Source organism: Muscardinus avellanarius (assembly GCF_963383645.1).
Source record: "Muscardinus avellanarius genome assembly, chromosome: 3".
NCBI lineage: Eukaryota > Metazoa > Chordata > Mammalia > Rodentia > Gliridae > Muscardinus > Muscardinus avellanarius.
In genome coordinates, this window is record NC_137788.1 from 38,399,991 (window position 1) to 38,416,094 (window position 16,104).

The 16,104-nt window shown below is 40.0% G+C and overlaps 1 protein-coding gene across 1 annotated transcript in view; it reads right to left on the reverse strand.

Moving 5' to 3' along the window:
* The window catches only part of EIF2B3 (eukaryotic translation initiation factor 2B subunit gamma), a gene marked incomplete at both ends in the record, with an annotated part of 99,037 nt that overhangs the window by 80,562 nt on the left and 2,371 nt on the right, over positions 1–16,104 (reverse strand). The window lies entirely within an intron of this gene.

The following is a 16,104-nucleotide window of genomic DNA, read 5'->3' on the forward strand; positions in this document are numbered from 1 at the left end:
AAAAAAAAAAAAAAAAAAAAAAAGAATTAACAGCTCTGTCACTTGTCCCTCTCTTCTTTCCTCTCTTTCTTACTGGGGATTCATCTCAGGGGCATTCCACCTCAAATCTATAGTCCCAGCCCTTTATTTTATTTTCCTTTGGTGGTACTGGGGATGGAACCCAGGGGCATTCTACCTCCTAGCTACAACCCCAGCCCTATTTTATTTTTTATTTGGAAACAGGGTCTCAGGGTCTCGCTTAGTTGATGAGCACCCCACCAAATTGCTGAGGCTGTACTCTAACCTATTATCCTGTCTCAGCCTCCCAAGTACTGGGATTACAGATGAGTTCCATTATGCCTGGTTAATTTTTTTTTTTTTTTAATTTGCGGTACTAGGAATTAAACCCAGGGGAATTCTACATCTGAGCTATACCCCTAGCCCTATTTTTTATTCTTTATTTGGAAACAAGATCTCACTGAGTTGCAAAGGACCTCACTAAGTAGTTGGGGCTATCTTCAAACTGTGATCCTCTCTAGTCTCAGCTTCCTGAATGCTGGGATTACAAGTGTGCACCACCAGGCCCAGCTCAAAAAATATATATATTTTTTATGTTGAAAAGGGTCTAGCTAAGTTGTAGAGGGCTTTGCTAAGTTGCTGAGGTTGACATTGAACCTGTGATCCTCTTGTCTCAACCTCCCAAATACTGGGATTATAAGCATGTACCACCACGCCTGGACCTTTATTTTTTTTTTATTTTTGGTGCTAGAAATTGAACCCAGGGCCTTGTGCTGGCTAGCCAAGCACTGTTACCGCTGAACTACATACTAGTCCTCAACTCTGCCATTTCTAAATTAAAAGAAGCAATGAGACCTGCAAAATGAGTGCTTTAAACACAGGCTATAGGACTGTTATATATTTAGTCTGCGTAAATCTCTGACATATACCTCACTGGATGCCTATAATCCCAGTACTTGGGAGGCTGAGACAAGAGGATTGCAGGTTCATGGTCACTCTAAGCAAAATAGCAAGGCCTTCTACAACTTTGTGAGACCTGGTTTCAAAATAACAAAACAAAACAGCGCTAGGGGTTTGGCTTGGAGGTAGAAGGCCCTTGAGTTCAATCCCCAGTAAAACACAGACAGACAGACAGACAGACAGACAGACAGACAGACAGACACACACACACACACACACACACACACACATTCTCTCCCTCCCTCCCTCCCCCTCCCTCCCTCCCCCTCTCCCTCTCCCTCCCCCCCCCCCTCTCTCTCTCTCTACCTCACTGACCTGCTCTCAAAGTATTTATCTAAGAAGCTGGGCATGGTGGCGCACACTTGTAATCCCAGCATTTGGGAGGCTGAGACCAGAGAATCGCAGTTCACGGACAGCCTCAGCTACTTAGACCCTTTGCAACTCAGTGAGACCTGGTTTCAAATTAAATAATAAAAAATAGGGCAGGGGGTATAGCTCGGAAGTCAAATGCCCCTGGGTTCCATCCCCAGACCTGAGGGAAGAAAAAAAAAAATCAAGAAATAATTGCATTCTAGCAAAAAAAAAAAAAAAGATAATTGCATTCTGTTTTTGAACCACAAAAACAGCACCAATGGCCAATTACCTCAAAAAGTCCAAGGAATAGCTGAAAGCGTGGCTCAGTGGTAGAGGACTTGCCTAGCATGCTCAAGGTCCTGGTTTCATCCCCAACACCAAAAGCAAAATGAACAAATAATATTGTGTATATGGGTTAGAGGTAGAGCATATGCTTAGTATACTCGAAGCCCTGAATTCAATCCCAACCACCAAAAATAAAATAAATAAATACATAAGAGTTCTATACAAGTTGGGCGTGGTGGCACACATTTGTAATCCCAGTACTTGGGAGGCTGTGACAGGAGGATACAGGTTTGCAGCCAGCTTCAACTACTTCATGAGGCACTCTGCAACTTAATAAGACCAGGTTTCAAAATAAAGAATAAAAACTAGGGCTGGGGATGTAGCTTGGAAGTAGACTAGCCCTGAGTTCAATTCCTAGTACCACAAAAAAAAAAAAAAAAAAAAAAAAAAGAGTTCTATACATATAAGAACCAATGATTTGTACACTGGAAAAAAAATTCTATATCCTATAGAACATACAACATCTAATTTACACAAAGCTTTCTATAAACATGAACTCTATAGACTCAAAAGAAAAAATAATTTTGAAAATAGCTAAACCTGTTTTTTTTTGTTTGTTTATTTTTAAAAGGTACTGGGGATGGAATCCAGGGGCATTTTACCTCTGAGCTATACCCCCAGCCTTATTTTTTATTCTTTATTTTGAAATAAGGTCTCACGGAGTTGCAAAGGGCTTCACTAAATAGTAGCTGAGGCTGTCCACAAACCGCGATGATCCTCCCATCTCAGCCTCCCAAATGCTGGGATTTACAAGCATGTGCCACCACACCCGGATCACTAAACCTGTTCTAAACCCAAACATCTAGAGTTAAATTATAAGGAGTATTTATGTTTATCTTTATTTGGAAGCAATATAATAGAGTGGGGAAAAGCATGAGCATTTGAGATGTACTAATACATCTCAAAACTGAGGAAGTGGGTCTAGCTCTGAATCAGTAACTATGTATGGGATTTGGGGCAGGTTATTTAAACCCAGGTACCAGGTTTTTCAAAAGCAAGACAGAATAATATCATCTGCCTTTCAAGGTAGTGGTATAAATTAGAAATCAAGATATAATCCAGACAAAGTAGCATATGCCCATCATCCCAGTACTTGGGAAGCTGAAACAAGAGTATTACAGCCGGGTGTGGTGGCGCACGTTTGTAATCCCCGCGCTTGGGAGGCTGAGACAGGAGGATCGCACAGGTTCGAAGCCAGCCTCAGCTACTTAGTGCGGCTTTCAGCAACTTAGTGAGACCCTGTTTCCAAAAAAAAATATATAAAAAGGTCTGGGAGTATAGCCCGGAGGTAGAAAGCCTCTGGGTTCCACCCCAAGTACCACCAAAAAAAAAAAAAGAAAAAAAAAAAAAAAAGAGTATTACAGATTCAAGACCAGCTTCAGCAACTTATCGAGACTCTGCAATCTAGCAGGACCCTGTTTCAAAACAAAAAATAAAAAGGCCTGGGGATATAGCTCAGAGGTAGGAAGCCTTTGGTTTCAGTCCCTTATAACACATATACCACCAGAAAAAAAAAAATTAAGATACAAGATATACACAGTAAATATGAAAGATCTCCCTGTGATCTTCAAAGCAAATGGTCCAGGTAATTTCAAGGAAAATAAAAATTATAACTTCATCATTAGCAGCTAATAAATGAATTCCCCCCAGCTATTTGGGAGTCTGAGGCAGGAAAATCACAAGTTCAAGGATAGCTCCAGCAACTTAGAAAGTCCCTGGCTAAAAAAAAAAAAAAAAAAAAAAAAGTCGGGCGTGATAGCACATGCTTGTAATTCCAGTACTTGGACGGCCGAGACAGGAGAATCACAGGTTCACGGTCAGCAACAGCTACTTAGTGAGGTCCTTTGCAATTTAGTTTGTTTCAAAATAAAGAATGAAGAATAAAAAAAATCGAACTGGAGATTCTATGTCCTTAGGTTCAGTTTTCAGCACCACCACCAAAAAAAAAAAAAAAAAAAAAAAAAAAAAACCCACAAAAGGGCTGGATACATTTGAGTGGTAGAGCACCACGAGGCTTAATTCCTAGCACCTCAAAAAATAAATAAGTAGCCAGGCGTGGTGGCGCACGCTTGTAATCCCTGCGCTTGGGAGGCGGAGACAGGAGGATTGTGCAGGTTCAAAGCCAACCTCGCTGGCTTAAGAGACCCTGTTTCCAAATTTAAAAAAATATATAAAATGGGTCTGGGAGTGTAGCCCGGAGGCAGAAGGGTTTCCAGGAACCCCAGTACCATCAAAATAAATAGATAAATAGATAAATAGATAAATAAATAAATAAATAGATAAATAAGTAAAAATTGGTAAACTGAAATAGGAGTATCACAAGTTTAAGCCAGTCTTAGCAACTTAGGGAGACCTTGTTTCCAAAATGCCTCTGGGTTTAATCCCCAGTACCACCAAAAATAAATAAGCACAATAACTGAACTCCCACTTTAGGATACTTTCTAAGAACTTCTAAATGAAGTTTCTAAAATAATAAGTTAATTACTCAAATGTACTCACTATAAGGCTTTAGTAAACTTAAATATCTTCAGAAGAGCTTAACAGGCTCCAATAAAGATTTTGTGTGAACTGTTGCTGCAATACAGGGCCTGTTGTTCAATGCCCCATTTTCATCCTGCCATTCATCCTCCCCTAAGTAGCTTAACTTCTAAAAAAGATAAAATTAAACTTTAAATGTATATAATTCAAAATTGGGCATGGTGGCACACGCTTGTAATCCCAGTACTTAGGAAGCTGAGACAGTGAATTGCAGGTTCAAAGCCAGCCTTGGCAACTTAGTGAGGCTCTCAGAAACCTAGTGAGACCCTGTTTTCAAATAAGAAATTAAAAAAAGATTGGACTTGGGGTATAGCTTGAAGGTAAAATGCTCTAGGAACAATCCCTAGTAAACCCCCAAATGTACATAATTCAGGCTGCCATCTAAGGGAGAAAAAGTCTATCAATGAAGTTATTTAATTGATAAGCATTCTTTTATCAGTATATTTAAAAATAGAGACCTGTATAAGAAGTTTTAGATGTATAAAGTTATACTGAATGAGGTCTTAAGATGCCCTAATTTAGAGCTTAGAAACATCTCCTTGCTCTAGAGAAAGTGCTCATGATGCTCTGAAAATGTGCATTTACTTTCTAATAAAGCTCTTTCTCTGCTAAAAAACAAAAACCTCCCTTTATATTTCAGTTTTGTAGTAATTCTTCAACTGTTAAAGTACAGGTTCTTCTAAAATTCTCATGTTTTTTCAGGAGTCATTCTCTCTCATTCCCACTAGGAATGTTTATCCCTCCTTGCATATTTACTATCACAAATACCTATTCTGCAAGACTTAATCTCAGCATTTGGGAGGCTAAGACAGGAGGATTGCAGGATTGCAGTTTGCAGAAAGCCTCAGCTACTACTTAATGAGGCCTTTTGCAATTCAGTGAGACCCTGTTTCAAAATAAAGAATAAAGAGCTGGGCATGGTGGCACATTCAGGAGGCTGAGACTAGAGGATCACTGTCCACAGACAGTCTCAGCTACTTAGTGAGGCTCTTTGCTACTCAGTGAGACACTGTTTCAAAATAAAAATAAAAAATAGGGCTAGGGTGTAGTTCAGAGGTAGAATGCTCCTGGGTTCCATGCCCAGTACCACAGGGGGGAAAAAAAAAATGGGGCTGGGATGTGGCTCAGAGGTAGAATGCCCTTGGGTTCCATCCTCAGCAAAACACATACACATACACACACACACACGCACGCGCAGATCCAAGCAGTGTTTCCTGATGTTTCTCTAGAGGGTACCTGGTACTCTCCTACTTGTCTTTACCACTATTCTTGTACTGAATTTGACTACTGTGCTCTCAAATAAAAATTAAATTTCCACTGAGACACCATCTGCTGTGCCTGGCAGATGTTATCCTTTCAGTTCTTTGGTTATTTGATATGTCTGCTGAGACTTTTGGAACCTGAATTTAAAGCAAAGTATTCAAGTGTGTGTATTTTGCTGGGTATTGAGGACAGGGGCATTCTACCTCTGGGCTACATTCTAGCCTTATTTTATTTTTTATTTGAAAACAAGGTCTCGCTAAATTTCTCAGAGCCTTGCTAAGTTGCTGAGGCTGGCTTCGAATTTGAGATCTTCCTGTCTTAGCCTCCCAAATACTGGGATTACAGAAGTGCACCACCACACCTGACTCAAGTTTTTAGAGACCTACTTTTTTCATTTGTAATGTGGAGATAAAGACAGTATCTATCTCAGAGTAGCTGGAGGATTATAAATGAAATAATGCACTTAAAGCAGTGGGTATGAAGGATTCTGATGTTGAAAAACTGATGAATTAAGATAATCTGAAAATTATGTTATAAACATCTAAGAATTATGGATAAGGGCTGGGAGTGGTGGCACATGTTTGTAATCCCAGCATTTAGGGGGCTGAGACAGGAGGATCGCAGTTCAGTGGACAGCCTAAGCTACTTAATGAGGCCCTTTACAACTCAATGAGACCCTGTTTCAAAAGAAAGAATAAGAGCCAGGTGTGATGGTCCACGCTCGTAATACCAGTAGTTAGGAGGCTGAGACTACAGGGTTACAGTTCGTGGACAGCCTCAGTTATTTAGCAAGGCCCTTTGCAACTCAGTGAGACCCTGTTTCAAAAATAAAAAGACTAGCCGGGCGTGGTGGCGCACGCTTGTAATCCCCACACTTGAGAGGCGGAGACAGGAGGATCGCGCAGGTTCAAAGCCAGCCATGCTGGCTTAAGAGAACCTGTTTCCAAATAAAAATATAAAAAATAGGTCTGGGAGTGTAGCCTGGAGGTAGAAGGGCTTCCAGGAACCCCAGTACCACCAAAAATAAATAAATAAATAAATAAATAAATAAATAAATAAATAAATAAATATAAAAATAAATAAAAAGACTAAAAAATAGGGCTAGGAGTGTAGCTCAGAGGTAAAATGCCCCTGGGTTCCATCCCCAGTATTGCAATAAATAAATAAATAAATAAAAAATAGGACTGGGGGAGTAGCTTGGAGAGGAATGCTCCTGGGTTCCATCCCCAGTATAACACACAAAAAAAGTATAGATAAAAGATAGCAAAAAAAGTTAATCCAAATACATATCTGGATTTACAAGAAAGAAAAATACCAAATTCGGAATTAAAGAAAAAGAAGCGAAAACTGCTGACACCTCAGCTGTCCTAATTGGGGCTGTCCTAATCCGCCTGTCTCAGCCTCCCAAATACTGGGATTGCAAGCATGGGCCACCCATGCCTGGCCTAACTGGAACTTTTAAGGGATGCACTGGGTCAAAGATGTGACTAGAAGTGGTAAGAAGGAGAAAGTTTGAAATGAATCCCTGATTAAATGTTCCCAGTGAAAGAGGAGACATGAGAATAATCTACCTAACAGTACATAAAGCTATTAAGGAAGTCTGTCTTTCTTTGGCTTGGTGTGAAAATACTATGAGAGAATACTATTTCTAGCCTAGAATTTTATAAATGCTAAGTTACCACTCAATAATAAGAATAAAACATTTTCAAACATGGAAATTCTCAAAACAGTTATCTTCTATGCATTTCTTTTCTTTCTTTTTTTTTTTTTTTAATGGAACTGGTAATTGAATCCAGGGCGATCGCCCTCACCCAGCTCTTCCATGTACTTTCTTTAAGAAGCCAAAAAGGGGACTGAGATGTAGCTCAGTGGCAAAGCGCCTGCTTTGCAGGTGTGGTGCTTTGGATTCAATTCCCGGTTCTAAAAAGACATAAAAAAGAACTCCTTTCCTTTAAGAAGCCAATAAGGAGCCGGGCATGGTGGTACTCACTTGTAATCCCAGCATTTGGGAGGCTGAGATAGGAGGACTGCGGTTCAAGGACAGCCTCAGCTACTTAGTAAGGCCCTTTGCAACTCAGTGAGATCCTATTTCAAAATAAAGAATAAAAATAGGGATAGGGATATAGCTTAGAGTAGAATGCTCCTGGGTTCCATTCCCAGTATGGCAAAAAACAAAAATAAAAACAAAAAAACAGCCAATAAGACTAGGTTTGGTGGTGCAAGTACTTGGAGGCTAAGACAGTAGGATGGCAAGTTCACAGCCAAAAACTCAGCTACTTAGTGAGGCCCTCTACAACTTAATGAGACTCTGTTTCAAAATAAAGAATAAAAAATAGAAGCCGGGTGTGGTGACACATGCTTGTAATCCCAGCATTTGGGAGGCTGAGACTGGAGGATCACGGTTCGTGGACAGCCTCAGCTACTTAGTGAGGCCCTCTTAGCTACTTAGTGAGACCCTGTTACAAAATAAAGAATAAAAAATAGGGCAGGGGGTGTAGCTCGGAGGTCGAATGCCCCTGAGTTTTATCCCCAGACCCACACACACACACAAAAAAAGAATTAAAAAATAGGGCTGAGGGTGTAGCTCAGAAGTAGAATGCCTCTAGGTTCAATCTTCAGTACTGTAAAAAAAAAAAGAAAAGAAAAGAAAAAGAAAAAGAAAAGAAAAGGAAAAAAAGCAGCCAATAAGAGTTGGGCTCTTCTAAAATAAGGAAGTAATCAAAAAAAAGTTAAAAAAAAAGAAAAAAAGAAATGAGGGGTGAGGGTATCCAACACAGAAAAGAGAATGAGAATTCCCAGAATAGTGAAGTCCCAGGATGAAAACTCACCAGAAGATCTGGAGAGTGGTAATAGAGAATGGTATAGAAAATGGATGACTCTCAAGAAGGTTCTCTCAAAAGAAAAAAGAAAAACAATGATAGAATACGGGGAGCATTACACATGTATCAGACTGATGCCTCCTTTTAGAAAGACTGAGAATGAAAAACACATAAGCAACCTTAAAAGTGAGACTGCTAGCCGGGCGTGGTGGCACACGCTTGTAATCCCCGCGCTTGGGAGGCAGAGACAAGACGATCGCGCAGGTTCGAAGCCAGCTGTGTGCGCTGGCTTAGGAGACCCTGTTTCCAAATAAAAATGTAAAAATAGGGATGGGAGTGTAGCCCAGAGGTAGAAGGGCTTCCAGGAATCCCAGTACCACACACACAAAAAAAGTGAGACTGCTAATAACTCTCAGAAAGACAGAATATTGTATTTAAAAAGGAAGTTAGAATTTGTAGGGGATGACAGAACTGTTCTATATGGAGGCCAGCTTCAGCAACTTAGTGAGATCTTGTTTCAAAATAAAAATTAATGGGTGTATTCATTTCGAGTCACCCCTCCATGCCAGTCTGGTATGGAGCTATATTTCTATTTTCTGTATTTCTATCTTTCTAATAAACTTCTTTAAATCTTCAAAAAATAAAAATTAAAATTGAAAAGGTCTGGGGTGTAATTTGGAGGTAGAATGCCTCTGGCTTCAATCTCCAGCACCAAAAAAAACCCCAAAGTTAAAACAATAGTTATATCTGGTTCACAACTGGGTTTAATAAATAGCCAATAACAACTATTATTATTAGTTGATTCTGAATAAATGTGAAATGAGTTCATATATGAAACACAATGATAGAGAAAATATGAAATCTAAGAATGTTTATGTTATCAATTCCAATTATAAAAATGGAGCTCACTCACCCAGGACATGGGAGAATGAATGAACCAATAATCTCTCTTGATAAGTCAGGGAAAGAGGTTTGGATAGCTGAAATAAAAAGTGAGAACCAATAAATCAGTAAAATTTTGGGGTTAGACAAAGAAAACAGTCCCAAATGAAATTACGTGTCCTTTGGTTGAAAAAATATATTGGCAAACGTGGTATCTGGCTTCATCATCCTATAAGCACATATGAGAGAAGTGTACATTTACCAAATGCAAGGTAAATGAAAAAGATTATAAATTAAAAAAAAAAATTGTCGTACTGGGGGTGGAACCCAGAGGCTTTCTACCTCCAGGCTATACTCCCAGACCTTTTTTATATTTTATTTGGAAACAGGGTCTCACTAAGTTGCTGAGAGCCTCACTAAGTAGCTGAGGCTGGCTTCGAACCTGTGCGATCCTCCTGTCTCAGCCTCTCAAGCGCGGGGATTACAAGCGTGTGCCACCACGCCCGGAAATTTAAAATTATTTTAAACCAAAAAGCCAAATAGCCCGGCTCATGGTTTGTTATTTATTTGTATTTGTTTGTGTTGGGGGGTACTGGGGATTGAACCCTAGGGCATTCTACCTCTGAGCTACACCTCCAGACCTTTTTATTTTGAAACAGGATATTTCTAGGTTGCTGAGAGTCTCAATATGTCTCTGAGGCTGTCTTTGAACCTGCAATCCTCCTGTCTCAGCCTCCAAAGTACTGGGATTACAGGTATGCAGCATCATTCTGGGTGAAGACCATTGTTTTGAACCATGGCATAGCAGGTAAACTTTCTTCTTTAAAGACATACCTCATATACCAGTATTGGAAAGAGGCATCAAAATGTACTAATGAACCGGTACTGGCAAACTGCTTTGATAATTTTCAAAGTATAAAATATAGTCAAAGCCTAGGTGCTGAGTAGGCACTCAGGCAGGGAGGGGGCTGCAGCTGTTACAATGCAGAGTTCCTCTCTGTCTTTGCCCTTCATTCTAGTGATTAACCTATAGTAAAAGCCTTAGAGCCAACTGAAGCCTTTAGCTCTAAAACTGTAATAGAGGCAACCGGTACCTCTGTTTACCTCCTCTCCTCTGTGATCCGGCCTGGGCATCAGAAAGGTAAACTTTATGTGTGGCTTCAAAGCACCCTAGTTGATGAGCAACTAATACTGCCTACTACAATAGAGAGACAGGGCCAGGTACATTCTTGACCCTTGCACTTAGTAAGTGCACTGTCCGAAGACAAAGAGGCACCACCTGGCTAAGGAATAAGTAACTAGCCCATTCCCTTGGTAATGCTGATGAGAAAGATACCAATACAAAACTCTACTTAAAGTTGGGGTCCCCACGCCGGGTGTGGTGGCGCACGCTGGTAATCCCCGCGCTTGGGAGGCTGAGACAGGAGGATCGCACAGGTTCGAAGCCAGCCTCAGCTACTTAGTGAGGCTCTCAGCAACCTAGTGAGACCCTGTTTCCAAATAAAATATAAAATAGGTCTGGGAGTATAGCCTGGAGGTAGAAAGCCTCTGGGTTCCACCCCCAGTACCACCAAAAAAAAAAAAAAAAAAAAAAAAGTTGGGGTCCCCAAAAGGGGCCAGAGTTCCATTTTGGGGCTCTCCAGCATGCGGATAAGCATGCTGCTTTTTTCCTCTTCTCTATTTCCTACTGCTCTATTTCCTAATTTTGTAATAAAGATTTGTTAAAGCTGTACTGAGCTGCCTGTTAGTTTTTCCTATTCAACAAACCTTAGTTGAATAAGAAAAAGAACCCTACCATTCAAACTGTAACACCTCACATCCATCAGCAAACACTGACAAACTGCCTTTTTTTTTTTTTTGGTACTGGGGATTAAACCCAAGGGTATTCTACCTCTGAGCTACAATCCCCAGCCTCTATTTTATTTTTTTATTTTTTTTTAAGTTTTGAAACAGGGTCCAACTAAGTAGCTGAGAGTCTCACTAAGTTGCTAAAGGTGGCCTTGGACCTGTGATCCCCCTGTCTCAGGCTACCAAGTGCGAGGATTGTAGGCATGTGTCACACTCCACATTTCTTCAACTTTTTATGTGCTTCTCCATTGTCCTTTCTACAAGTTTATTGGATCCCAACCAGAAAGTTCTGAATTTGGACTTAACTCAGATTTTACATATTCTTTTTTAATTTTCTTTCTCTTTCTTTCTTTCTTTCTTTCTTTCTTTCTTTCTTTCTTTTTTTTGCGGTACTGGGGATGGAACCTAGGGGCATTTGACCTCCGAGCAACACCCCCAGCCCTATTTTTTATTCTTTATTTTGAAACAGGGTCTCACTGAGTTGCAAAGAGCCTCACTAAAGTAGCTGAGGCTAGTTTCAAACCTGCATGATCCTCCTGTCTCAGCCTCCCATATGCTGAGATTACAACTGTGCACCACCATGCCCGGCTTTTTACCTTATTCTTAATAGCTATTTGGGATCTACTTACGTTCCTCCACAGGTTAGCTTTGTGACCTTCTGTTCCATGTTGGAAGGCAAGCTGATATGAAGCCAGGATTTCAGGGACCATTGTAATAGGAAAAACCAGTAAACATAGCAAGTCTTGCTGGCCAAAGTCACAGCTTGGAAGAAGGCCTAGAGGCAGGATTGTATGTAAGGTGTATGCTATGTAAATAAGGAAACAAAGGAAAAAGGAAGGAAAAGAAATGAGACTGTGCACAAAAACTTATTAAGGATTCTGATCTCTGATGCAAGGGAAAGGGAAAGGAGTAAATGATCAAAGCTGCAGGAATAGGCACTGGGTGTGGTGTGGTGGCACAAGCCTGTCAATCTCAATATTTAGGAGGATATAAATTTAGGAGGATTTAAAATTCACAGCCAGTCTTAGCAATTTAACTAGATTTGAAACATTTAAAAATTTAATAAAGTTTAAGAAGGAGGAGGTAACTGACAGTATAGCTCAAAGGTAGAATGCCCCTGGATTCAATCCCCAATAACCCCTCCAAAAAAAATTGTAAGAAGAAGCAATAATTTAGGAATCAAAATTTTTAGGAAATAAAAAAACAAGAACTCCCTTTGGCAGTTCTTTTATCAATAAATGACTGCCAGCCATTATTTCCCAAGTGTCCAAGAGATAGAGAAACTCATTTGCATGGAACTCGCAGGATCTCTAATTCCAGGCTAGATCAAAAATAACATTTTCAATTTTATTTCCTATTTTTAAAGTTTTTTTATTTTTGTGGCACTGGGGATTTGAATCCAAAAGCATTCTACCTTTGAGCTACACCCCCAGCCTGATTTTATTTCTAATTTGGAAACAGGGTCTTACTAGGTTGATGAGTCTCACTACTTGCCGACACTGTCCTTGAACCTGCAATCCTCCTGTCTCAGCCTCCCAAGTACTAGGATTACAGGTGTGTGTCACCACACCTGGCTAAAATAACATTTTTATGATTTAGAGATTAGGGAGCAAAGAGAATTTGCACCTCTATTTTAATCTTTAGTAATTAAAATAGCCCCTGGGAAGATCACTAAGAACTCTAAACTCAGCCAGGCTTGGCTGAGCATGCCTGTAATCCCAGGACTTGGAAGGCTATGACAAGAGGATCGCAGGTTCAAGACCAGCTTTCACAATGTTGTGAAACTCTCAGCAACCTAGGAATATTCTATTTCAAAAGAAAAAAAAAAGGCTGAGGGTATAGCTTGGAGATAGAATTCCTCTAGTACCTCTCTCTCTGGTATCTCTCTCTCTCTAGTATTTCCTTCCCCCCACACACACACACTCCACCCCCCTCAAGATCTTTGCAAATCAAAACTAAAAGGAGATACTAACTCACACCCATTAGGGTGGCTATTGCTTAAAAAAAAATAAAAAGCAAATGACAAGCACTGCCAAGGAAGTGGAGAAAGTGGAACCTCTGTGTACTACTGATAGGAATGTAAAATGATACACTTGCTATGGAAAATAGTATGGCAGTTTCTCAAAAACTTAAATATGGAATTATCTATAAAACCCAACAATTCTAAATCTAGGTATACACCTAAAAGAACCTAAAGCAGGGTCAAAAAGAGATATTTATATATCCATGTTCATAGCAAGATTACTCACAATAGCCAAAACAGGGAACCAACCCAAATGTCCATCTATGGATGAATGGAGAAGCAAAAGTGGCATATTCATACAATGCAATATAACTTATGCTTAAAAAGAAGAAAATTCAGCTGGGCTTGGTGGCGCACGCTTGTAATCCCAGTACTTGGGAGGCTGAGACAGAAGGATCACACAAGTTTGAAATGAGCCTCAGCTAGTGAGGCTCTCATCAACATAGTGAGACCCTTTTTCCAAATAAAATATAAAATAGGTCTGGGAGTGTAGCCCAGAAGTAGAAGGGCCCTGGGTTCCACCCCAAGTACTATACACACACACACACACACACACACACACACACACTCACGAAAATTCTGTAATATTACAACATGGATGGACCTCAAGGATGTTATGATAAGTAAAATAAGCTAGCCACAAAAAGACAAATAGTAAGTGATTCTACTAACATGAGGTAGTAAAATCAAAATCATCGAATTGACAGTAGAATGGCAGTTCACAGGATTTGGGAAAAGGTAAATTTATTTATTTATTTATTTATTTATTTATTTATTTATTTATTTATTTATTTTTGAGGTACTGAGGATGAAACCCAAGGCATTCTCCCTCCGAGAGACACCCCCAGCCCTAATTTTTTATTCTTTATTTTTTTAAACAAGAGTTTCACTTAATTGCAAAGGGCCTCACTAAGTAGCCGAAGCTGTCTTCAAACCGCAATCCTCCTGTCTCTGTCTCCCAAATGGTGGGATTATAAATGTGTGCCACCATGCCCAGCTAAGTTACTATTTAAGGAATAGAGAATTTCAGTTTTACAGCATGAAAATTAGAGACAGATGGTAATGGCTGCATAATATGAATGCATGTAATACCACTGAACTGTACACTTAAAATAGTTAAAATGGTAAATTAAGAAGCAAAATAAAGAATAAAAATTAGGGCAGGGGGTATAGCTCGGAGGTCAAATGACCCTGGGCTCCATCTCCAGACCCACACACACACACAAAAAGGTAAATTTAATTACCTAAATTTTACCACAACTTTTTAAAAGTTAACACACCCAAATTATGGTACTGGAAATCTTTAATCAAAAATACCAAAGCCCACTTGGGTAGAAAAGTACAAAAGCAAAAAAAAGAAATAAAACAGTGATATGGAATCAACACCCAGCATGAAGGCACAGCAGAGACTCCATCGGTATATCCTAAAGCTCAGAAATAAAACCAGGGATCAATAAATGGGACAGCATCAAATTAATAAACTTCTAACAGCAAAGAAAACAATAAAAAATATGAAGAGAGCCTAGAAAATGGGAGAAAATCTTTGTCAGCTACTCCTCTTACAGAGGATTAACAATCCAGCTCACACACACACACACACACACACACACACTCTCTCCCTCTCTCTCTCTCTCTCTCTCTCTCTCTCCACACTTTTGGTACTAGGGATTATAGAAACATTCTACCTCTGAGCTACATGCCCAGACCGATTTTATTTCTTTTCTTTTCTTTTTATTTTGGTGGTACTGGGGGTGGAACCCAGGGGCATTTCTATAACTGGGCTATATTCCAAGACCTATTTTATACTTTATTTGGAAACAGGATCTCACTAAGTTGCTGAGAACCTCACTAAGTAGCTGAGGCTGGCTTCAAACCTGTGCAATCCTCCTGTCTTAGCTTCCCAAGTGCTGGGATTAAAAGCGTGTGCCACCACGCCCGGAGTCTTTTTTTTTGAAACAGGGTCTCACTGAGTTGCAAAGGGCCTTGCTAAGTAGCTGAGGCGTCCGTTGAACCATGATCCTCTGGTCTCCACCTCTGGAATGCTGGAATTACAAGCGGCGGCACCACCAGCTTTTAAGTTTCTTAATCAAATGAAACTAAAACTTCAAATATTATTACATGGGTTGTCTATGAAATATTCTAAAGTTCCTTTATTCTTCTTTCCAGTCAATTTTCCACCTGCCTCGAGAGTCAAGTACTGCTATGCTTTCTATTAATTTTGCTTGTTTGTTTCCTATAAATAGAAAATATAAAGTACATTTGAAATCCTTTATTTTTTTCATGTTCGGGATCAAACCCAGGGATTTGTAAATACTAGGTTAAGTGCTCTACTACTGAGCTACACCTCTACCCCTACTGTTTTTTCTTTTGCAGTACTGCGGTTTGAATCCTGGGCTTTTCATATGCTAGGCAAGAACTTAACTACTGAGCTACATACTCAGCCCTTTTTTTGGGGTGGGGGATGGTACTGGAGATTGAACCCAGAGGCATTCTACTTCCTATACTCCCAGCCCAATTTGCTTATTTGGAAAATGTCTCACGAAATTGTGGAGGGCCTTGCTAGTTGCTGAAGCTGGATTCGAACCTGCAATCTTCCTGTCCTGGCCTCTCAAGTACTGGGATTAAAAGCATATACCACCAGCCAGGCATGGTGGTGCACGCTTGTAATCCCCGTGCTTGGGAGGCGGAGACAGGAGGATGGCGCAGGTTCAAAGCCAGCTATAAATAAAAATATAAAATAGGTCTGGGAGTGTAGACTGGAGGTAGAAGGGCTTCCAGGAACCCCAGTACCACCAAAAAAAAAAAAAAAAAAAAAAAAAAAAGCATATACCACCAAGCCCAGTGACCCAACCCTCTTTAAATTCTTTAAATTTTATTTTGAAGCCGGGAATGGTGGCGCACACTTGTAATCCCAGCATTTGGGAGGCTGAGACAGGAGGATAGCAGATAGTGGACAGGCTCAGCTACTTAGTGAGTACCTTTGCAAATCAGTGAGACCCTGTTTCCATCTTCAGTAGCCCCCCCAAATTATTTTGAGACGGAGTCTAGTGAAGTTGTAAAGGATAGCCTCAAATT